Raw genomic sequence first — 25,347 nt, 5'->3', positions numbered from 1 at the left:
GGGGGGGAGGAAATTGGCAATGCATTATTTGCCAGCTTAGATTTCACTGGTCATCTATCATTCATCTGTCATTTCTTTCTGAACATTGCAAAGACCTTTTCCATATTTTCTTGCCCATGTCTCCTGAAATTCCTTTATGCAAACTGCTTTTTTAGAAGAAATAATTTAAATCAGTGTTTTCTTTCCAGTAGCAGCCAGATCTAGAGTGTAATTGCGGGGGGGGGGGGGGGGTGGGTGCATTGACCCCTTCAATGAGATTTCTGTTTCCTTGGGTGATTTTTCTTCTCCAGTCCCCAAATTCCTCGCATTGCAATTGAGCACTTAAAATGATATTCAGCCATGTAAACAAGATTGAATGGTAGAATCTCACAAAACCCCAACACTAACATTTTACAAACTCATCTTTTTCTTCCTCACTTATTTTTCTGGCCCTCCAGCTAGTTGTTCACTCAGCCTCTTCCTCTGTACACCACTGTAGTGAGCTGGACCTCTGCTACCAGGCAGGTGAGTTTCAGGATGCTTTTTGGGATATGAAATATTTATTGCCACAAGTTGGGGAAATCCATAGTGGGAGGACATTGGAAGAACCTATTTTTGCATTGCCACCCTAGTTATTATCAACACTATGATCATTTCAGTGACAAGTCAAAACCTGTTTCTTTGGGAGGGGTTTCTTAAAAGCCTTCGGGTATAACTGATTTTACCAAGGCTAATATTTAAAGCAGATTTAAATTGTCTGCTTTTCAGTTTGATTTATTTAATCTATTTTATTTGTTTTAAAGTACTATCATAAATTGTCTGAACAACTGATTTGATTGTAAACGACCTCAACTTCAGGATAGGGGACTGCTGTTGTTATAGTATGCCTTCAAACCATTCCCATCTTATTGTACTCTTAAAACAAGCCTACCAGGGTATTTTCCTAGTAACATTTGTTCGGAGGGGATTTGTCCTTGCCTTTCTCTGAGGGAATGTAGCTTGCCCAAGGTCACCCAGAAAGTTTCCATGGCCAGCAGGGATTCAAACCCTGGTTTCCAACACACAGTCCACTATACCTCACTGGCTGTATATCCCAATATAGGATAGGATATAAATGTTTTAAAATAAATACATAAATACCTCTCTTTAGACTGCCTTCAGATGATCTCATGGGTTGAGTTAGGTTTTAATAACTACTTGTATTGGTTTTTAGCTTAGATTTTAAAATTTGTTGAAGTTTGAAGTATATAACCCCTTGGGTTTGATGTGGATGCATGGGACTGGGTCCCCTGTTATGATCTTGCCATCAACCGTAATAAAGTTTACTTACTTACATAAATAATGTGTAAGTCACCTAGTATTAATCACCTTGATGAATACTTTGCAGTTTGCTGTTGGAGGATGGAAAAGACATCAACTGGAGGACTGAATTTTTCTCTGCTGCTAATCTACTTCTTCAGTTCTCACAGCTACTGAGGAAAGATAGATAATGCCTGTATAATTTGGTTCTATTTCTTTGTTTCTGTATTTTACAACCCTTGGGAGACCATCTTCCATCAGCTTTGGCCTGAGTGTGGAGGATGCATTCTAACACAAGCTCCCCATGTCTTCAGAGACAAAGGTTTTGATTGCCGGTGAGAGGACAGTTTCAGCAGATTTTGTGGGGCAGCTCTGCCATGGACTATCAACAAATTGACTGGGATGAATCTTTGCTGTGTACAATCTGCTACATCATTTACCTCCAATAAAGCTTATGCTATAGCAGTAGCATGTGTCAACACTAGAAGAATCTGTGAGAGGGTGAAAAGAGGCATGGAGCTACACTCCATTCCAGAACAGGACAATCCCTCATTCCATTTACCAGGCATCACTTTCCCTGTTTGAAGATCTTGGCGGCCATACAAAGGAAAGCAATATGTGGAGCTGTCCAGGGAGACATAACACTCCCAGGCTTCTTTTCTGTGTTGTCTCTCATGGTTGGAGGAGACCTGAAACCTAGTGCCAGAAGATTTTGCTGCAGGCTAGAAAGACAATTTAATGAGCTAGTATTAAGTAATCTGTTTTTAAAACAAAATAACCCAGAATACCTTTATATTCCTTTTAGTATCCATGACAAGTTTCAGTTGTTTTGGTTTTACAGTCCTGGAGTTATGGCAGAGACTGAAACTCATGAGACATACATTTCTTTTTTATTATTATTATTACAGATGAGTTACTTCCAAGCACAGTCATAAACTTTATGTTGGGAATATGTTTCATCTCCCTTCTCCCTCTCTTTTGGTCTATTTTCACTTGTACACAAACACTCAGCACACATTTTATAAATACAAATAGAGAAACCCTTCATTCTGCAAGCATGGCTACACATTCCTAAGCCGCTACTCGCTATCCACCCACTCGCGGCTGATTCAAATGCATAAAGGAGTAACAGAACTCCTACGGTTCACCATTTTGTCGCATAGGTGTTTCTCCCTGCACTGTGCTGCTGGAGCATTACCTTGCCTTGACAACATAACTTCAAGTCCTGAATTTTAACTGTTAGAACAGTAAATTTTAGAAGTACACATACTACTCATTAGACCTTTGTACTAATCACAATGCTAAGGAAAGGAGGACTTAATTGTTCTTTGGTACATTTCATGCTTCCTATTTTTACACAAATATGCAGAGAAAGAGAAATACCCTCACCCCAGATATTTTTATTATCAGGATCCCTTTGACTATATTTCCGACAGAGTTTTCTAGCTAAAGTGGGAGTAGCTTAGCATTCCCTGAAATTGTGACTCTCTGCTTTGAAACTGAAATGAGATGTTTTTGCCCCCAGTTCTCCCTTTCTGAGTAGGTCTCCAGAAATATTTTCTTCTCTATCTACTGATGTTGTTTGCTGCAGCCGAGGACAGAGACCACAAGATTATAGAAAACTGAGATTGTTAAGCAGTGGTGATATCCGACCCAACAGGGATCTTAAAAGTTGCATATTTGCTACTAGCAAAAGCGGTGCTGCAACAGAGAGCAGCACAGCTTTTGCTATGTCTCACAACGTTTCACAATAATCAAAGCATTTTCTTCATAAAATTTTCCGGAAGAGGTCATTTGCTCTCCTCTGAGATTGAGAGAGTATGACTTGCTCAAGGTCACCTAGTAGGTTTCCTGGCTGATTGTGAATTCAAAGCCTGTTCTCCAGAGTTGCAGTTCATCATTCAAAACACTACACCACACTGGTTCTATGAACAAGAACTTCTGAAGTATAAGAACTCATTGTGACAATCCCAATAGATATGATCTCAACAAGAGGATTTTTGTAAAAAGCAGGTGATGTTGTTGATCTTATATGTTTTATGTTAAATACATATGCGATGTTATCATATTCCAGTATCTCAGCTCTGGGGAACTAATTTGTGTATTATGCTTATACATATTGGCCACAATCCAAGGCAATTACCAATACATAACATTGAGTTGCACATTACTGATTGGTTTGTATTCTCAGTTTCTACACATTTACTAGTTCTACATATTTACTAGATCATGGACTTTCCAGCAGTGGTAGTGGTGCTGGTGTTGTTGGTGGTTTGATGTAAATAGTAATAGCGGTAATGGCATTTCATCATACCATGCATAGATTATTCTATTGTGTTTTCATTAAAACATTGTAAATATTGGTCAAGATCCAGCATCAGAAGATGGAGCTGTGCCCTCCAAAACCCACCTTAGAAGCCAGGCAGTGGCACCAACATAAGAATTGTTTTCTTGGGTTCAACTTTCTCCTGGAAGGTAATGAAAGGCAACCACAGTGACTGCCTCACTCCTTCATTTCAAATATCCCTATGTTGGTATAGCTGCCTGGCTTTTAAAGTGAGTTTAGATTGGTTATTGGGGATTGGTTATTGCAGTGGTGCAAAGTCCATCAACAAAAATTCCAGTATTTACAATGTTGGAGGTCTAAATCATAGAATCTTTAACTCCTAGAGTTGAAAGAACCACAAGGGCCATCCAATCTAACCCCCTGCCATACAGGAACACCCAATCAAAGCACTTTAAAAGAGCCTGAAAAGGAGATACTGCAAGACTCCAATACTGCATTTATTTATTTATTTACCGTATTTGTATACCACCTTTCTGAGCCTGGAGGCAACTCAAGACAGTTCACAGCTGGCAACAATTTGATGCCTCAACAATTATAAAACAATTAAAACAACAGCTCTTACTGTCTGGAAGTTTATTTATTATTTATTTTATTTTATTTACAATACTTATGTTCCGCCCTTCTCACCCTGAAGGGGACGCAGGGCAGATCACAGAACACATATACGGCAAACATTCAAAGCCCAATGACAAGACAGACAACAGATAGAGGTATATATAGGCTTTTTCTCATCATTCACTATCTTTGGAGGCTGTTCTTGGTTCCAGCTACAGGGGAATGCTGTCACTCCATCTCCTTGCCAGAGAGTTCACCGGATCTATGACCGCCTGGAATGCAACTTCTTACGAGAGAGAATTCACACCATCCACAAAGAACTCGCAAACACAGACAAGGAACTGCTGCAACTCCATATGAACATCAGCCAGAAGATGAATTCCCAGGACTGGGACAAAATAGACAACCTCACTTACAGGAAAATGGAGAAAGACATGGCTGTCCACACCAACAGACAAAAAAAATTCCAGAAACGCCAAAAGCAACAGCCGAAACCAGAACTGGATACATCACGGACCATCATCAACCTGACAGACAGACAACTCTCTGAAGACCAAATATCCATACCAGCGAAAGGAGGAAATTTTGCTGTAACTGCCACCAGGATCCCAGTAGAAAACATCATTGCCAATGTCGAATCAGCAATTTATCACCTCCCCGAGGAAGAAGCAGAAGAAGTAAGAGCGGAAACAGCAAGGATCCTGAAAAAGGCAAAACTTCCCTCCAGTAACATTACAAGGAAGGGAAGACAAGCCATCAGAGACCTCAATTCAGATCCTGATATCCTCATTATGCCAGCAGACAAGGGAAATGCCACAGTAATAATACATACAGAACAATACAAGGAGAAGGTCAGAAAACTCCTGGATCCTACTATATACAGAAAACTTAAACAAGACCCAACTGCCAAAATAACCAGGAAAACCAACACTCTGATTAAGAACTCCTCAATCAACTTCGACATACGACAACAGCTATGTAAATCGGAAGCCCTTCCACCTAGGCTTTATGGACTCCCAAAAATCCATAAGGACTCCACCCCGCTCAGACGTATCGTGAGTGCCATTGGATCCCCCACATATGACTTAGCAAAATTTCTTCCTGCACAGTTACAAAGCCATATTGGGCTCAATACACACTACATCAAGGACTCAGCCCACTTCATTGAAAAAATCAGCAATCTCAAGCTAAATACCAACGACAAACTGATCAGCTTCGATGTGATTTCTCTATTTACCATGGTCCCAGTAGCAGACACCATGGCACTCAACAACCAGAGGTTCCCAGAAGACATCACAGCTCTGTTTCACTATTGCCTCACCACCAGTTACTTTCAGTGGGACAATGAATTCTATGAACAGAAAGATGGAGTAGCTATGGGGAGCCCTCTCAGCCTGGTCATAGCTAACTTCTACATGGAACACTTTGAAAAACAAGCCCTGGAGACAGCAACCAAAAAGCCCACGATATGGTTCAGATATGTGGATGACACCTTCACCTTTTGGAGCCATGGAGAAGAAGAACTCAACAGGTTCCTGGACCATCTTAACAGCATCCACCCAAAAATCCAATTCACAATGGAAAAAGAAAATGAAGAAAGACTGCCTTTTCTAGATGTCCTAGTCATCCGCAAACCAGATCAACAATTGGGTCACACCGTCTACAGAAAACCCACACACACAGATAGATATCTACATAAAAACTCCAACCATCACCCAAGTCAAAAAAGAAGCACCATTAAAGCCTTGGCAGACCGTGCAAAAAAAAATCTGCGAACCCCACCTCCTCCAAGATGAACTGAACCACCTCAACTGGGCTCTCCAGGCCAACGGATACTCCACCTCAGACATCAGAAGAGCTGTAAAACCGAGAACAAACCACGAGAGAAAAGATGAAGATCCTCCCAGAGGAAAAGTGTTCTTGCCATACATCAAGGGAACCACTGACTGCATAGGGAAACTGATGAGGAAACACAACAAGAAAATCCAACAAATGCTACGTTCAGCAAAGGACAAGAGGGATCCACTCAGCTCTGCAGGAGTCTACCGTGTACCATGCAGCTGTGGACAAGTCTACATAGGGACCACCAAACGCAGCGCCCGGACACGCATCAAGGAACATGAAAGGCACTGCAAACTATTCCAACCAGAGAAATCAGCCATAGCAGAGCACCTGATGAACCAACCTGGACACAGCATATTATTTGAGAACACAGAAGTGCTGGACCACTCTCACAACCACCATGTCAGACTACACAGAGAAGCCATTGAAATCCACAAGCATGTGGACAATTTCAACAGAAAGGAAGAAACCATGAAAATGAACAAAATCTGGCTACCAGTATTAAAAAAAACTCAAAAATTACAGCAGCAAAACAACAGAGGGGAAACAAACAAGCACATGAAATCACTCTCAACAAAAGATTCCCCCCAGGCGCTTCCAAGCCATTGAATGCAAATCAAGGTGATCAGCTGAAACATTCACAGCTAGCCCCAGCAAACAAAAGTCCTTTGTCTCACCCTGGTCATTCCATAGATATATAAACCCATTTTTCCTAGTTCCAACAGACCTCATTACCTCTGAGGATGCTTGCCATAGATGCAGGCGAAACGTCAGGAGAAAAATTGCCTCCAGAACATGGCCATATAGCCCGGAAAAACCTACAACAACCCGAGCTTTTTTTTATTCATAAACTTTCCTTCGAATGCAGTGCCTGAAATACCTCCCCACTTAATGCGGTTCCTATTCATCTACTCACATTGCTGTTTTCAATCCACCAGATGGGCAGGAAGCTGGGCCAAAGATTAGGAGCTCACCCTGACCCGGCTTTGAACTGTCAACATTTTTATTAGCAGGATTTAGTGCAGCTGCAGCTGTTGATTAACCCACTGTGCTGAAACTGGCCCTTCCTAATGTTTAGGTGAAACCTCTTTTCCTGCAGTTTGAATCCATTGCTCAATGTCCTAGTCTCCAAAGTAGCAGAAAACAAGCTTGCCCCCTCTTCAATGTAATATCCTTTCAAAATATGTGTGACTTGTTGGGTAAATCTCTATACAGCTTAGGTTCACACTATCTGACAGATGACAAGTTTGCTCAGATCCTGAAATCTGCAAAAGAGGCCCTTTTTTCAGTCTACAGATTTGGCTGGTCAGATACATGAAATAGGGCCTTCTTGGTGGCTGTCCCAAGCACTGGAAGTCCCGTCCCAACAGGAGGCTAGAGTAGCTATCTTCTTCCTCTCATTCTGTCAGCGGGAAAGACATGGTTTTTTAAATAACGTTTTAAGATTTTTAAGGAAATCGTTTTAATGGGGCACTATTTGTTTTAAATTGTATTATTTTAACTGCTTATATATTTTTAAAGTGCATATATAATATTGTTTTGATGTTGCTAATAGCTTAATTCTCTTTCATTTTTGACATCTGGTATGTTTTAAATGATATTGTAATCATTTAAATTTGTAAACTGTCTTGGTTTTTTTTGTTTGTTTGTTTATTCGTTCAATTGCTTCCAACTCTTCATGACCTCATGAACCAGCCCACACCATAGCTCCCTATCAGCTGTCACCTCCTCCAACTCCTTCAAGGTCAAGCCAGTCACTTCATGGATGCATCCATCCATCTTACCCTTAGTTGGTCCCTCTTCCTTTTTCCTTCCATTTCCCTCAGCATCATTGTCTTCTCTAATCTTTCCCGTCTTGTCATTATGTGGCCAAAGTACTTCTTCTTTGCCTCTAATATTCTTACCTCCAGTGAGCTGTCGAGCTTTATTTCCTGGAGTATGGACTGGTAGGATTTTCTCGTGGTCCATGGCACTCTCAGAATTTTCCTCCAGCACCACAGTTCAAAAGCATCTATCTTCCTTTGCTCAGCCTTCCTTATAGTCCAGCTCTTGCATCCATAGGTTACTATGGGGAATACAATTGCTTTAACTATGTGGACCTTTGTTGCCAGTGTGATGCCTCTACTCTTCACTATTTTATCAAGATTGGTCATTGCTCTCCTCCCAAGAAGTAAACGTCTTTTGATTTCCTGGCTGCAGTCTGCATCTGCAGTAATCTTCGCACCTAGAAATACAAAGTCTGTCACTGCCTCCATGTTTTCTCCCTCTATTTGCCAGTTATCAATCAGTCTGGTTGCCATAATCTTGGGGCTTTTATTTTTAACTGCAACCCAGCTTTTGCACTTTCTTCTTTCACCTTGGTTATAAGGCTCCTCAGCTCCTCCTCACTTTCAGCCATCAAATTGGTATTATCTGCATATCTAAGGTTGTTAATGTTTTGACTCAGGGTGGCTTTACAATAGGTAACCATTAGATGCCAAACAAAATCATTAAAATAGACAATTACAGTTAAAACAGTTATAAATATTCAATTTAAAAGAGTTCTGCCAGTTCAGAATCATAGTCCAAAGTCAGTTAAGCTGTTAAAATCTGTATAAAATATAAAAATATAGAGATATAAGATATAAAAATATATAGCTCTTCAATAAGTTAAGACATTTGTTACCAAACGCCAATGTTCATGCTCATCACTATACCAAGTCCAAAGCTTACAACTAAACTCACTGATACAATTGTAACTACTCAGATACACAATTCAGGAATGCGAAATTCATGGAATTACAACTATCATTCGTCAAGATATGATACCCCATATATGAAGTTAAAAAAGCAACAACAAAGCAAAACTTGTGCCCAGGATTAATCTATTACAATAGTAGTCACATATAGCTCTCAGCTCTTGGTAGCATGCATTTGCTTGCCTATAGACAGCCTCCCAGATGGAGGACAGACATCACAGGTGGAGAGATTAGTACAAAATTTTAGCACAATCCAGATGCCAACTCTACACAAATATCTATTCAGGAAATGTGATCACAGGATCTAATTATGTCACCCACAATATTAGAGGTACGCTCACTAGCTTTTCCTCTAATGTGATATGCCATTCTCTGTCAACAATACCCTTCAGCACTCTATATAGGACAAAAAGGCAAATTTCTACTCCAGAATATAAACAGACATAAATCAGACAGACATTGGGATTGGGAATATACTTTACAAAAGCCAGTTGCAGTACACTTCTATCTTTCTGGATGTTCAATCTTGGGCCTCAGAATCATAGAATCATAGAATTGGAAGAGACCCTGTGGATCATTATTTACTTAAATATTATTATTTATTTAAAACTTTTATATCCCAATCTTCTCAACCTCCGTAGAGGGACTCAGTCCAACTCCGTAGAGGGATTCAGTTCAACCCCCTGCCAAGAAGCAGGAAAATCATATTCAGATCAATTGAACAAAAAAAATCTACAAAAGAAGATTGCAAAGCTAAACAAAAAAAATTGGAGTAGCTCCACACACTCCCATTACATTGGTAATGGATCGAATAGAGACGACAGTTTCCTGGCACATATTATAGCACTAGTTTAGATCCTAGTCTCACGAGGGCTCCCTTGCTCACCTTATCACATCTCCTGTCTGATTCCCAACTAGCATCATACTACATTCCAGTAAGGCCATCCATCACTCATATGGTTACCTGTTCACCTTGGCTTTAGATAATATCTTTCCTCTTTGCCTACAATGACCATGGTTAGAACTTAACATCACCCATCACCATACTGAAACAATTCTGGAATTGGAACAAGCACATATCTGCTACTGGTAGCAGATGCAGGATGCTGGGATTCTTTGTTAATGAATGGGGAAAGGGGCTGGAGAAAAAAGAGAAGTGGAGAAAAACAAGAGATAAAAGAGAAGGTACAAAGAGCAAAATAAGTAAAGTTCGGCAACAGAGAAAAATGCTGGTTCTTCTCACAGATGGCTGAGCACATACTTTGGAATCTGTTCAGTTATAAATAAATGGCTAAATAATAATTATAACTGAAAAGGGCTTAAAGGAACACAGCTGCCCTATCTCGCCAAGCGAGAATACCCAGTCTCCCATTTCTGCAAAATTGAGGGAGCCATTCTGCTGGGATTGCCTTCACTTTGTCTTCCATCTTTATTTATTTAGGACATTTAAAGGTTTATTCACAGCATGCAGGGGGCAATTTAAAAAAATCATTTGAATGTTTCATTTTCACAGCAGGCTGTAGTTAAGTGGTTAGAGTCAACAGAAAAGATGCATTGCAATTCCTGGCAGTCTGGCACTGCAGAGGAATGAAAGAAATAGCATCAGGTTGGCTTCGCCAATGTTTTAGGACCTGGTAGGAACAAAAGAAAATTTGTTTGAAAATTCAGTGATTTGCCTGAAGGAAGATATGTGTAGAAATAGACAGAAACAGGTGTGATATACTGTCTTTTTATCACCATACTGAAGGAACAGAGATTTTTCCACACTATGCAAGAATAGTGCAATGATTCTTATGTTTAAGTGTCATAGTTCCAGCTCATGGAGTCCTAGGGTTTATTGTTTGGAGGAGCTCCCTGACTGATGACTAAGGACTGCATCCCATTTGCTGCCAGAATCACCACGCATCGTGCCAAATCCAGCAGTGAACCCATCACTTCACACCCTGCATTTCTCGGCTTCTCCCTTACCTCATCCTATGGGGAGAAGTGTCCACCACCTGGCTTCCTCCATTGATATCTGTACAACATGGGAAGCCTCCTGTGTCACCGGCACTGCAACATACACTAGTTGCCCTTCCCTTTTACCATGGAGTCCCAACAACTTGACTGATGAGATTGTTTTATGGTTTTAATAACTGTTTTGATATTTGATGATGTATTGTTTTTAATATGATTTATGTTTAAAGTATGGTTTTAATATTGTAGTTGGAAGGCATTGAATTTTGCCATTATCTATGTGTAAACTGCTTTGAGTCCCCCTAGGGGTGAGAAAAGCGGTATATAAATGCTGTAAATAAATAATAATAAATAAATAGCTGTGCATCATGGGATGGAAGCCGGCAGGCTCCATGGCAAAAGGGAATTGTGGTGCCCAATTCTGGGCACCACAATTCAAGAGAGATATTGACAAGCTGGAATGTGTCCAGAGGAGGGCAACTAAAATGATCAAGGGTCTGGAGAACAAGCCCTATGAGGAGTGGCTTAAGGAGCTGGGCATGTTTAGCCTGAAGAAGAGAAGGCTGAGAGGAGATATGATAGCCATGTATAAATATGTGAGAGGAAGCCACAGGGAGGAGGGAGCAAGCTTGTTTTCTGCTTCCTTGGAGACTAGGATGCGGAACAATGGCTTCAAATTACAAGAGAGGAGATTCCATCTGAGGAAGAACTTCCTGACTGTGAGAGCCGTTCAGCAGTGGAACTCTCTGCCCCTGAGTGTGGTAGAGGCTCCTTCTTTGGAAGCTTTTAAACAGAGGCTGGATGGCCATCTGTCAGGGGTGATTTGAATGCAACATTCCTGCTTCTTGGCATGGGGTTGGACTGGATGGCCCATGAGGTCTCTTCCAACTCTTTGATTCTATGATTCTATGAAAGTAAAATTCAGCCCCATCTGATGCCACTCCCAATGCTGAAAATCTCGGGATTCTATAAAACATGATTCTGACAGTTGCAATGGAATAATAGTACTATAGTTGTATAGGACTTTACATATGGGGCTGGAAAACTGCAATAATAGTAGGATAGTGTAGTTGGCAGGTATGTATCACACAATATTGTGTCTCTTGTGCTGGCACCTTGTAATTAAAAACTGGTAGATGGGTCCCAATATCGCTATTATTCCAATACTATATCTGGGACAATGGGTTTCCCTTCTGCTGCATTTTCAATATTTTGGCAGTCACAAGGCATGAATGTGTATGATTCCTCTCCTCTGCCTCTCACAATTCCAAAGCAGGGTAAGGTTGTTTTTATTCCTTTTCCTCCTTATTATATTGCTTTTCTTTTTAAAATGTTCTCATTTTGATATAATTTCACAATTATACAAAACTACATTTAAAAAAATATAAAAGTGCACATGCATTAGGTAGGCCATGGAACTGCAGTGCCAAAGCAGCACAGTAGTAGGATTGCAGTAAAGTGCGGTAGCCATTGCTTCCATATTGGTATGTTTCCATATGCTTCAGCAATACAATTGCTGTGAAACAACAGGCTGGTGTGATAAATCCCAAGGTATGAATGAGCCCATAAAGCCTCTCACCTTCTCCAATCATTGCCAAACACTGTCTCTTATGATATTATCTTCTTTTGCTTTCCAAGTGACTGGGAGCAGATGGGAAGTTCATTTCATTCAATGCAAACATTAAGTGTTTTACAGCAATATAGAATCTACATTGCCTACTGAATTTTTAGATAACACTAATGCATTTCATTGCATCCAGCAGAGGCAGGTGAAAGCATGCCAGACAACCTGCACCAAAATCAACCTGGGCTCTTTATCTCATCAGAGTGATTGTTCCAATTTTGGCAGTAAATCAGTAGCACAGTTAATAATTTTAATAACTTTATTCTTGTATCCCACCACCATCTCGCCAAAGGGCCTCGAGGTGGCTTACACATGGCACAAGTGTCTAAAAACAAAACATGAAATAAAACATAATATAAAATATAATTGAACAAAACATACAGGCATATAAAACAACAACTTAAAATCAGTTTAAACAGTGCCCATCAACTGAATGGCGATAAGCTACTGTAAGATGTGGCCAGGCTGTAAACAATAGGATAAGAGAATGGGATAAGTGCAAGAGTTGTAACCATAGAACGTGCCCATGGGATGAAGTGCAAGGCCGCATAATTATTGTGTAACAAATAGTAACATTTCATTTGCATGTTAAGCATTTTTAATAATTAAGAAACTGTTGTTTAAGAATAGTAGTGCTTCCCACATATTCTTGGTTTAAATATCATACCCACACTGAGAAAAAAATATGAGCAAATCTCCGGTAGGGTCTAATAAAGAATGTCTAAGGCAAAACTGGTTTAGACTATTTTGAGCATTTTCATGCACTTGTATTCATGTCTTTGCTGCTTTAATGCCTTTGGGAATTCTGCAGTGCAAGCATGTAAACTTACTGTATCATAGCAGATATTGACAGGCTGACTGCCCTAATTATGATTCTGTAAATTTCAATATAATTCTGGGAAAGACAATACGTTTGAACATAGAAAAGAACACACAGTAAATAACACAGTTATTTACTGAAATATCTTGGAATAAAGAGCAACATCTAATTTGAAAGAAAAATAACAATTGCACTATCCTTTGCCCAATCCTTTTAGCTTGGTCACGCCACTTTAGTAATCTTGGTCATTGGTCCTTGTTGAACCTCACCTGCTAAAGTGTTAATGTAATTGGTTTTATACTTTTATCTGGGCTTGTAATTTATGATATTTTATTTTAAGATGTTTTGTTCTGTGGATTGCCTACTCGGGGTGACATGAGGCCAAGCCCGATAGATCATTACAGCAAAATAAATACAAACAACAAAAATATAAAAAATAACATCACAATAAAATAGGTAAAACATAGGAGTAAAATAAAACAGTGAAAAACAACAGAGTGAAAAATTAAACACAGAGGCCAGGCCCATTGTATGACACAGAATAAAACTCTGGGTAAGATAAAAAGAAAATGTATATTTGTAAAAGGGGAGCTCGTAGGGGGTGGAACAGTGGAGACAAGCCTGCAAAAAAGGGGGAGTGCAATATGAGGACAGCATTATGGGGGAAACAACAGGAACGAAGTATATGGTCACTCTCCAAAAGCACATCGGAACAGCCAAGTTTTCAAATTTTTCTTGAAGGCTGCTAGGGTGGGGGGTTGCCTAATTTCACCAGGTAATGAGTTCCACAACCGGGGGGCCACAGCGGAGAAGGCTTTCTCCCTCATTCCCACAAGTCGTGCCTGTGATGGCAGAAGGGGTGAAAGGAGGGCCTCCCTGAGGATCGAAGAGATCGTGCAGGTTTATGCAAGGAGATGTGGTCACAAAGATAGGCATGTCCCAAACCATTAATTGCACCTTGAATTGCAACCAGAAAATAAACGGGAACCAATGGAGCTCCTTAAACAGGGGGATTGACCACTCCCTGTAATTTGCCCCCGTTAGCAATCTGGCTGCTGAACATTTGACCAATTGGGCCGTCTTCAAGGGAAGCCCCACATAGAGCACATTACAATAATCCAGTCTAGAGGTAACTAAGGCATGGGCTATTGGAGTTCAGCCTGTTCACAAAGAGTTTCAGGATCAAGGTGCTTCTGATGTGGGGAATGATGCCACTGAGAGTCAAGATGGAGATGGTTTGGTTAATGCGGAGAATGGCATAGGGAAAATGTAGTTTCCCATGAGAACGTTCCTACAGGGTATAGGGATGATCATTTACTCCCTGAACCAGAGAGTTCCCAAGATTTGGGGTTTGAAAATAACTTGAAGTCTGGAAGAATTAATGAGTAGATAGATAATGAGCACATAGACAGACAGCTGGAATTTAGCTAGAACAGACAGCTCAGTCAAGGCCTTTGCTGATCTGCTAGGCTTCGAGAGATAAGGGCAAGAGGCAGTCAAGGAAAGCAAAACCGGTTTCTGGGTGTTGGGATATAAAGTTCCCTCCGGGAGGGGGGGGGGAATGGTCAGATAAAGTATCATTTCAGAACCCTGCTTAGCCTTGTTCTTGTTCCATGGAAGCCTTGCTTGGAAGATTCATGTTAAAGATTTCTTGTTCATGGTTTGACTCTTTGCCTCTTGGAATTATATACTCATGCTGTGGATTAATGTTTTCCTGGCTATTTGGATTTGATTACAAAAGTCTGGAATTTGCTTTTGTAACTTTGCTGAACTCTGCTTATCTTCCTATCTTGTTGGACTTATCTATTTTCTTGAAGCATATTTTTACCATGCTATTTTTACTTATCTTCAATAAGTATTCAACATGTGGTGTTTTAAAGTCAGAGGGTTATTCCTGTTCTGGAGTGCAACATGGACCACGAGGTATGAGAGCAGCTGGTGCATGAGTTTCAATTGTGCAAAGGCCCTTTCAGCCACTGCCAACACCTGTGCATCAAGTGTAAGCACTGAATCCAGGAGTACCCACAAGCTGCGGACCTGTGACTTCAGGGGGAGTGTAACTCCGTCAAGCACAGTTTGCTACCCAATACCCCGGTTAGACGTGCAACTGACCTGGAGGACCTCTGTCTTGTCAGGATTAATCTTCAGCTTGTTTATTCTCATCCAGATCATCACAGCAGCTAGGCACTGGTTCAGCAACAGAAGGGCTTCCTTGGATTGTGGTGGAAAAGAGTAGTGGAATTGGGTGTCATCAGCATAGAGATGGCACCGTACTCCAAAACTCCAGATGACCTCTCCCAGTGGTTTCATGTAGATGCTGAATAACATGGGGGACAGAATGGAACCTTGCGGGACCCCATAGATCAGTGGCTATTACACTACAGCCTTGTTTGCTATGGTTTCCTACCATCTGGATACTCTAATACAGATGTGCACAACTTGGCAGTAGGTAAGGGCAAACATTAAAATAGGCTAAACTTCTTCGGGCCACAGATAGGTTTTTAACTGCTCAGCAAATTACAGCTCCCAAGATTCCATAACATTGAACCATGGCAGTTAAAGTGATACCAAACTGCAGTAATTCTACAGTACAGATGCACCCTATATGCTTGAACTGTGTTAAAATTATTAACCTTCAAAGCATCATAAAATTTATGACAATGCAAACTCTTAAACAGTAGATTTTTATTTTATTTAGCAGCCTCCACTTTGGCAGTTTCCTCCCCTCTTTATCCTTGCTCCAAAAGTGGTGTTTTTATAACTGAGCAGAAATTCAAATTCATATCTCTCAACATCCTAATCTAATATTCAAATTACTGCACCACACTGATTCTTAACGAGTAGGAGCTGCAAATGCTATAACTGAATCTATATTGCTATATACCTAACCAGCAATTAGCAACCACTGTATTCCACACTTATCTGGAATTATTACCTTTTTAATCAATAATATTTAGCCACTTGCCAATCAAATCTATTTATGAACTCACAAAGAGCCTTCAAAGTACCTTATGGGGAAAGTTAATTCAAATATGTGTGATTAAATCTGAAAAAACAAACAACTCCACCAAATTAATCACATATTCATGAGGATTATGCACCTGTTCAGCTGTATAGCCTAATTTTAATAAACTGTTCAAAAAGGAATTACTGATCAAAATAAATGGACCTTTTTGGTACAGAATCCTATTCTGAAATGATGAGAAGATGTAAAACAGCAGAAGTATTTTAAGGCCAATGTGCACCCTCCAAAATGAAGCTAGGTTTGAACTGAGCACCAACCAGCATGTAGCATCTACTTTTCAAAGCTCTTCCCCTCTCAGATATATAACGCAAAGTCCATTTCAATCTTTTGAATGGATTTCCGTCTAGACAATCTGGTCTTAAGGGCCTGTCACAATTCTTCCTCTGACTCAGCCAAAAGACTGAGCTCATTAGCACAGTTATTGTTCTAAAGAGTGCAGTGCCTCAGTAAACACTGGCGCTGTTGCCATTTAGGAGACACCACTTCAAAGATGTAATAGCAAGTAGCTCAGAGAGTAGAGGAGGGCCTTTTCTCCCCACAGCAAATAAATACTGTTGCTGACAATATCAGAAGCCTTATAGTAACATTGTGGTCTGAAAACTTCACCCCTGACCAAAAATAAAAGAGGCCCATGTTCAATTACCCAGCTCTTTTGTCTCCAAGTCAGAGTGCATTCTTAAGTGCAGTGGGGTGGGGGTGAGACAGAAACAAGGAGAAATTAATTCTAACATGGACATAAGCTACTGTGATACACCAGAGAACAAGTACAAGTGGCGCTGTGGCTAATGATGCAACTGGGCTCAAGCCAAAAGAGTGTCCAGCTCTTGAAATGCTCAGAGGTGAAAAGAAAGTCTGAAACTGTATAACACACATAGAAATATAGAATTTGAGATGCTTGAATCAAGGCAAGCTAAATATAGTGAAACAAGAAATAGAACGTATAAACAAACATTGGGCCCTTCTAGCACATGCCAGCACAGAGCTTGTAATTATTCATAGGCAATTAGAATGCAAATACAGGCAACAGAGAAGAATAAAAGAGGTTAGGAAATTTTGACACTGGAGACATGAAAATTGGAGGAAAATACAGCAACAATTTAAGATATGCAGATGACACCATACTAGTATCAGAAAATACCAAAGACTTGGAGCAATTACCAAAGAAAGTTAAGGAAGACGGTGCAAGCGCAAGTGTACAACTGAACATTAAGAAAACAAAAACCACTGGCCACAGATTATTTAGATAACTTTAAATAGATAGCGAAGACACTGAAATATATCAAGATTTTCCATAAGTATTATGTAGACTGCATTCAGGAAATCAGAAAAGTAGGACTTGGAAGGGCAGCTATTACTAAAGTTATTACAGAACATTCTCACCCACATGTATACTCTGCCAAGATAGAATGACATTGTCCTTGCTCATTTCCCTGGAACAAAGTTTTGGCTTTCATGTTTATTTATTTATTTGCTTTATTTCTATACCGCGTTTCTCAACCTATAATAGGTGACTCAATGCGGTTTAGGATGAAGTCTGATAAATATTGGATAATGACTGATTAATGAAATGCAGAGGACTTATGGTTTTTTATTATGTTTATTGATGTTAATTGTAATGAATTTTTTATCTATGTTAAATGTTTTTAATGTTTAAACTATTTTTGTACTGTTGTGGGCATTGAATTGTGCCGTTTTGTAAACCGCTGTGAGTCGCCCTCGGGCTGAGAATGGTGGTATAGAAGCATAGTAAATAAATAAATAATATCCTGTAATCTAACTTCCCTGCAGTTTCATATGAGCAAATAATACACAGAAAAGATACAGCTGGACACTGTGGTGGAAAAGCACTCTTATGATGCCCTCCATGGACAGAAACCAGAAGGTTTTGTGTGATTTGCCTGTAGCATGTGCTGTTCTTGAAGCCTTTCCCATAGGCATCACACGCTACCCTTAGGGGCAGAGCTGTGCATTTGCCTCGAGAGCGCAGGGAATACAGATACCATGGAGAAATGTACAGTGTTCAAGGAGAGGGATCAAGCTGTCAGTAGTAGAAAACCTTTATGTCCCAGGGCTCTTAAGGGTCTGGAGGATGTGTGGCCTTTCATTTGTACCTCTGAGGGTGGTCTTTTTCATTCTGCAGCATTGACTGTATTATCTGGAACCTTGCATGTGAATACATTTATTTCATTAGGAAAAGTGTTATCTCAGGCAGAGCTCTGGTTCTTGGTTATTTAACTCTGGACCTTCTTCCACAGTGGAATTCTGCACATTATGTAAGGCAAACCCATGTTATCCAGTACTTCTCATCCCACAACTCTTCTCCCATAATGTCTTTGGGTGAAGGGTTCCAATTGGAAAACTGTGTGCTTATCGTTTTCTTTGTAGTCAATTTTGAAGCAGCTTCACCCAGCTCCAGGCACATCATCACCATTTTCTTTGTCATGGGATGGGGAAAAGGCCTTTAATTGTAAGCTTCTGAGGTGTTCCCGTCTTTGTTGTAAGAATGATCTGTGCTTGTACTTGTGGGCGCTCTCCGATCAGTACTTTTTTTTTTCTCTTCCTGTATACCGTCACCTGTCATTGCTGCTATAGCTGGCAGCAGAGAAGAAAAGGGCCTACCTCTTGCGGGTATAGTTCACAGAGCACTTGTGAGGCAAGAAAAATGAGGTACATGGTATCCATCTTCCTTGCAGAAAAAAATCTATTGAACTGGGAACTTGCTACTGAGAAACACACCTCTGAAATCATGTTTACTCTTCTCCACAAAAAAGAGTGATTTTGTTGTAATGTAATTTCCTGGATTTTTTTTTAAAGTCAAGTGCGGCAGAATGGAAGGAAGCAAGCTCTTATCATGTGATGGGGAAGAATGCGTTTTCAGATGCTTAAAAATGGTAAGTGATGTGCGTAGTGTGAGGGGGGAGAGTTTACTTCCATTTTCTTACAAGACAGAGCTAGGATGAAACATAACAGTAAGGTGATTTTCTAAGAGCCCTTCCACACAGTCCTTTATCCCAGGAGCATCCGCATTTAAAAAACGTGGATGTTCCTGGACCCCTCTCCACACACACCTCAGAAAGCACGTGCTTTCTGGAATGGGTGTCCAGATGTTCTCCCAGAATTTTCTGGGAGAACATCCAGACACTCTAACCCCCTCTCCAAAAGGCCCCAAAAACAGTGTAAAAAAGAAACAAAAGAATTTACTCATCTTCCATTAGAGGGCTGCTGGAGCTCTCCTGGCACATACATATGGCATGCCAGGAGAAAGGGGGGGCAGGAGTGATGTTCCTTTTCCCCACCCCCTTCCTCCTGGTGTGTCATTTGTATGTACCAGGAGAGCTCTGGAAGCCCTCTAATGGAGGGAAGAAGAAGAAGAAGAAGAAGAAGAAGAAGAAGAAGAAGAAGAAGAAGAAGAAGAAGAAGAAGAGGAAGAAGAACTTTATTTTTCTACCCCACCTCCATCTCCCCGAGGGGGCTTGGGGCGGCTTACATGGGGCCCAAGCCTAAAGCTGAATACAATTAAAAACAAAGCAAAAACAATTAAGACAGCATAAACAATGTAAAACAACATAACAATAAATGCTAGCAACAACAGGCCAGGTAAGGGTTTTTTTTCTTTTGTTTTTTTTTTTTACACTGTTGGGGGGGGGGGTCTTTTGGTGAGGGATTGGTATTCTAAAAGTTTTCTGAGCTAATTTAGCCTGGAAAACTGTGGGAATACTGTCTGGACTGCAGTTCAGACACCAGAAGTAGTGGGTTTATCCTACGCCTTCCAAGAAGGTGAAGGATAAACCCACTAACAAATTAATTCACCACAAACCAAGGTTTTCCTGGTTTGTAGCAAACTAATTTTTGCTGGTTTGTCCAGGACATCATCTCGACAGCCCCCCTTTTTTTGCGATAATTCCCGCATTAAAGGGGCTGTTTAGATGTGTCCTAAGGTGCTTTTAAATTGTATGGGAATGAAAAATTCAGTGACAGATCAGAAGTGGTTGGGAGTAAAAGTTGCTTTAGCCTGGTGTTCTAATCCACCTTTATGCCCAGTTTGTACTTTAGAATCAAAGCCCCTTCTACATTGCTATATACTCCAGATTATCAAAGTAGATAGTTCACATTATCTGTTTTGAACTAGATTATATGAGTCTACACTATTCAAAACAGATAATCTGGATTTTATATGGCAGCATAGAAGGGACCATAGAATCATAGAGTTAGAAGAGACCACATGAGCCATCCAATCCCCTGCCATGCAGGAAAACCATAATCAAAGTGCCTTTGACAGATGATCATCCAGTCTCTGTTTAAAAACTTTCAAGGAAGGAGCCTCCACAACACTCCGAGCAGAGACTTCCATTGCTGACTAGCTCTTACGGACAGGCAGTTCTTCCTAATGTTCAGGTGGAATCTCCTTTCCTATAATTTGAACCCTTTACTCCAAGTCCTAGTTTCCAGGAGAGCAGAAAACAAACCTACTCCCTTTTGTACACAGTATTCCAGGTGAGGTCTGACCAAAGCTGAATAGAGAGGCACTATGACTTCCCTCAATTTAAACACTATATTCCTTTTGATTTAGCCAAAATCTCATTGGCTTTTTTAGCTGCTGCATCACACTGTTGGCTCATGTTCAACTTGTTCTCCATGAAGACTCCAAGATTTTTTTCACATGGACTGTTGTCAAATCACCTATTCTGTATCTTTGCATTTCATTTTTTCTGCCTAAGTGCAGTATCTTACATTTGTCCTTGTGGAAATTCATTTTTTTTGTTTTTGCTCAGCTCTGTAATCTGTTACAGTCATTTTCAATTGTGATCCTGTCCTCTACAGCTAACCCTCCTAATTTGGTGTAATCTGCAAACTTGATAAAAGCATCCCCACTAAGCCTTTATCCAAGGCATTAATAAAGATGTTGAACAGTACTGGGCCCAGGACCAAATCCTGCGGCACAGCACTAGTCACTTCTTTCCAGGATGAAGTAGAACCATTGATGAGCACCCTTTGGGTACGGGCACTTAACCAATTACAGATCCACTTAATAGCATTGCCTAGCCCACATTTGACTAGTTTGTTTGCAAGAAGGTCATGTGGGACTTTGTCAAAATCAAGATATGCTACACCCACAGCATTCTCTGTATCTACAAAACTTGCAACTCTATCAAAAAAAGATATAAGATTAGTCTGGCATGTCTTGGTTTTAAGGAATCCATGTTGACTTTTGGTAATCACAGCATTCCTTTCTGAGTGATTGCAGACTGCCTCCTTAATGATCTGTGCAATAATCTAACCTGGTATTGATGTCAGACTGACTGGATGATAATTGTTTAGGTCCTCTTTTTTTTCCTTTCTTGAAGATAGGGACAACATTTGCCCTCCTCCAGTGTTCTGGGACTTCTCCTGTTCTTCTAGAATTCTCAAAGATTATTGCCAGTGGTTCTGAAATGACTTCTGTTAATTTCTTCAATACTCTTGGATATAGTTCATCTGGCTCCTGAGACTTGAATTCATTTAGAGTAGCCTGATAAAATGATATACAACTCTGGGGATTTAGGCATGAGCTATTGTTTTGTCACATTGAGTTTTCACTCCTTACTAGGAATCAGTTTTGAAATGTTACTCTGAAGGCACCTATACCTTCAGGATTGGGACTGCCTCAATCACTTTTCTTTTGAGCTTGGGCCCTAATTCCAGTTAAGGGCATTAGAGATCTGCTGTCTTCAAGAGGTATATGTTTCCTCTCCAGTCCTGATGGTCTTTCTTTACTGATGTTTCTATTTTTTCTACTATTTTGTATGTGCTTCTTGCTTAAACATATGGTACAAAGAACATAGAAGGCAATTAAAAGGGGTATGATTTCTATTACTTTATATTTCTAGGTGCAAAGATTACTGCAGACCCAGACTGCAGCCAGGAAATCAGAAGACGCTTACTTCTTGGGAGGAGAGCAATGACCAATCTTGATAAAATAGTGAAGAGTAGAGACATCACACTGGCAACAAAGATCTGCATAGTTAAAGCAATGGCATTCCCCATAGTCACCTACGGATGTGAGAGCTGGACCTTAGGGAAGGCTGAGCGAAGGAAGATAGATGCTTTGGAAGGAAGATAGATGCTGTGGTGCTAGAGGAAAGTACCGAGAGTGCCTTGGACAGTGAGAAGATCCAACCAGTCCATACTTCAAGAAATAAAGCCTGACTGCTCATTGGAGGGAAAAAATAGTAGAGGCCAAGATGAAGTACTTTGACCACATCATGAGAAGAAAGGAAAGCTTAGAGAAGACAATGATGCTGGGGAAAATAGAAGGAAAAAGGAAGAGGGGGCGACCAAGGGCAAGATGGATGGATGGGATCTTTGAAGTGACTGGATTGACCTTGAAGGAGCTGGGGGTAGTGATGACCGACAGGGAGCTCTGGTGTGGACTGGTCCATGAGGTCACAAAGAGTCAGAAACGACTGAACGAATGAACAACAACAATGATTTCTAAACTCTAAGCAGATTTTTACAAGTTTTACTTTTTAATATATTTATCTAAATGAACTCACCACATATAGGCTATTGAGGACATACCACCCCATCAGATGGGATTTACTTTAGCGGCACATGCCAGTTCAGCTCTTGTTGATCCACAGAGCCCACCAGCTCCCATCTCACAACACAGAGGAACTTCTGGCGGGGCTCCATGGGTCAACTAGAGTGGAGGCAGCAAATGCCGTCTCAGCGGCAACATGGAAGACTTCCCATGCTGCACAGGAAGCAATGGGGAAGTCATGCAGTCAACAAGTTGTTGTAGGTTTTGGGGGGGGCTATATGGCCATGTTCTAGAGACATTCTCTCCTGACATTTCACCTGCATCTATGGCAAGCATCCTCAGAGGTGGTGAGGGCCTCACTACCTCTGAGGGTGCTTGCCATAGATGCAGGCAAAACATCAGGAGAGAATGCCTCTAGAACATGGCCATATAGCCCAAAAAAACCTACAACAACCCAGTGATTCCAGCCATGAAAGTCTTCAACAATACATCATGCAGTCAATACTTTCCCCCATGGAATCAGCTGCCTGGCAAGCCGGCCGATGTGGGAAGTTGGGTGATGGGTTCTCTACACACACACACACACACACCAGCAGTCATTGGATTCACCACAGTGTGTGGCAATTCTGGTGGCCCGTGTGAAGAGGTCTATACTCTCACCTTGATCTGCACTTTCCTTTTGGAGTAACCCACTAATCTCATTGAGTTAACTGACTGAGCAAGTTTTCTGACACAAGTTGAGATGGTGGAACAGAGCATTTCATAATTTGATCTCTGAAACATTCAAAGTATAGATTGAGAGAGAGACATTCTTTCAAGTCAGTTCTATAGAACTGACTTTGAAGTTCTGGAAAAAAAGGATTTTGATGGATCTTTTTTGTAGATGAATTTTGTCATCACATTTTAGTGCTTTCTGAGATATGGTAGCATCAAAAAGAGGGCTCTGAATTAGCTCCAAGGTGGAATCTTTTTCAACCATGATGCTGTACTTTGTGAAAGCAGCATACAGATCAGTAGCTGGTTTGTCTTTATGGATCAGTAAAAAGAAGAAGCAAAGAGGTAGAGTTCAATGTTTTATAGCTGAAAGGAAGTAAAAAAATAAAATAAAAATGAAGCTAGCAAGCATCTGTATTGGGACAAATGCTATTTAACTTGTTTATAAATTATCTAGAGTTAAAGATGAGAAGTGGAGCAGCAAGAATTTCAGATGACACTTGCATTTTCAAGAAAATGTATTCAACTGAGAGTTATTAAAGAAAAAACTCAACCCAATGGAAAACACAAATAGAAGACCTCCCAAAATATCATAAGACTTTGGATACATGTTTAATAAAATGGAAAATTTTATTAAAGCATGAGGGGTGGACACTGAAGCAAACAAATCCAAATTAATATAGTATGGTGAACTAGGCAAACAAAATCTGTCTGTTGGGGGATGAGAATTCACTGAGGTTGGATTTTATGTAAATTGCTTTGTGTGTATCTACTAGAACAGGATGTGGATTCAAATGCCATATGCACCTGGAATTTACATCTTTTCAAACCTTTCACAAGCTGAAAAAGTATTCAAAGAATTGCACATATTTAAATATATACATCAGAAAATTTGTGCACTTGAAAAATGCACAAATATGCTTTAGTTGAGCTGAGCATTAAAAATGTACAGTGTCAAATATATTAATTTTCATAGAAGGAAGAAAGGGCATATAATTGAACATGAATCAAAGTTGTCGTTGCATGCCTTCAAGTCATTTCTGGCTTATGGCATCCCTTAGAATGGATGAATCTATCAGGGCATTTCTTGGCAATATTGTTTGAGAGGGAGGCCCTTACCTTCCCCTGAGACTGAAAGGCTTTAACTTGCCCAAGGTGTCCCAGTGGGTTTCCATGGCCAAGCAGAGACTTGAACTTGTTTTCCAGAGTCATAGTCCAATGCTCAAACCATTACACCATGCTGGCTCTCAAATAAATTGGAATAAACTCAGTGCTGGAAATAATGAAACTTCCATAAGATCAAGGCTGACAAAATTGCATATCTCTAGCAGTGGATAGCTCAATAATCATGTCTGCTCAGTGTGTAATGCAGTCATATCTGGAACAGTGTTTAACATTCTGGTCATTTCCAGAACATTGTAGTGCTGCGGACAAAATGCCCCAAAATGAAAACCAAAATGATTAGGAAGATGAAGTGCTTTCCCTGTAAGGAAAAGCACTCAGATCTTTTTAAAGCTTATAACAACAAAGGAATGATTATAGGAAGACATGCCTAGAAATTTATAAAATTATATCTACATAGAGAAAATGGGTAAAGCAAACTTTGGTTTGCATCCAATGACACTGGAATGTAGGAGAATCCAAAGAAATTGAGAAGGAAATAAATTCAGGGAAGAAAAAATAAATGATGATTTCTTCACATGGTGATAAATCAGCATAAAGCCGCATATGCCATTCAAAGAGGTAATGGCTGCCATGACTTAAATGTCTTTAAAAGCTGACTGGCCAAATTTGTGTGTGTGGGAGGGGGGTGGGTGCCTATCATCAGTTTCTAACCATCATCAGCTTTTGTAACTTAGAAAAGTTATTTTCTTAGATTACAGCTCCCCAAATCCCTCAGACAGCAATAGAATAATAGAAACACAGAA

The sequence above is a fragment of the Anolis sagrei genome, chromosome 2, assembly GCF_037176765.1.
Source record: "Anolis sagrei isolate rAnoSag1 chromosome 2, rAnoSag1.mat, whole genome shotgun sequence".
Taxonomy (NCBI): domain Eukaryota; kingdom Metazoa; phylum Chordata; class Lepidosauria; order Squamata; family Dactyloidae; genus Anolis; species Anolis sagrei.
The sequence above is the reverse complement of the archived record's forward strand: the minus strand, read 5'-3'. Positions refer to the sequence as shown.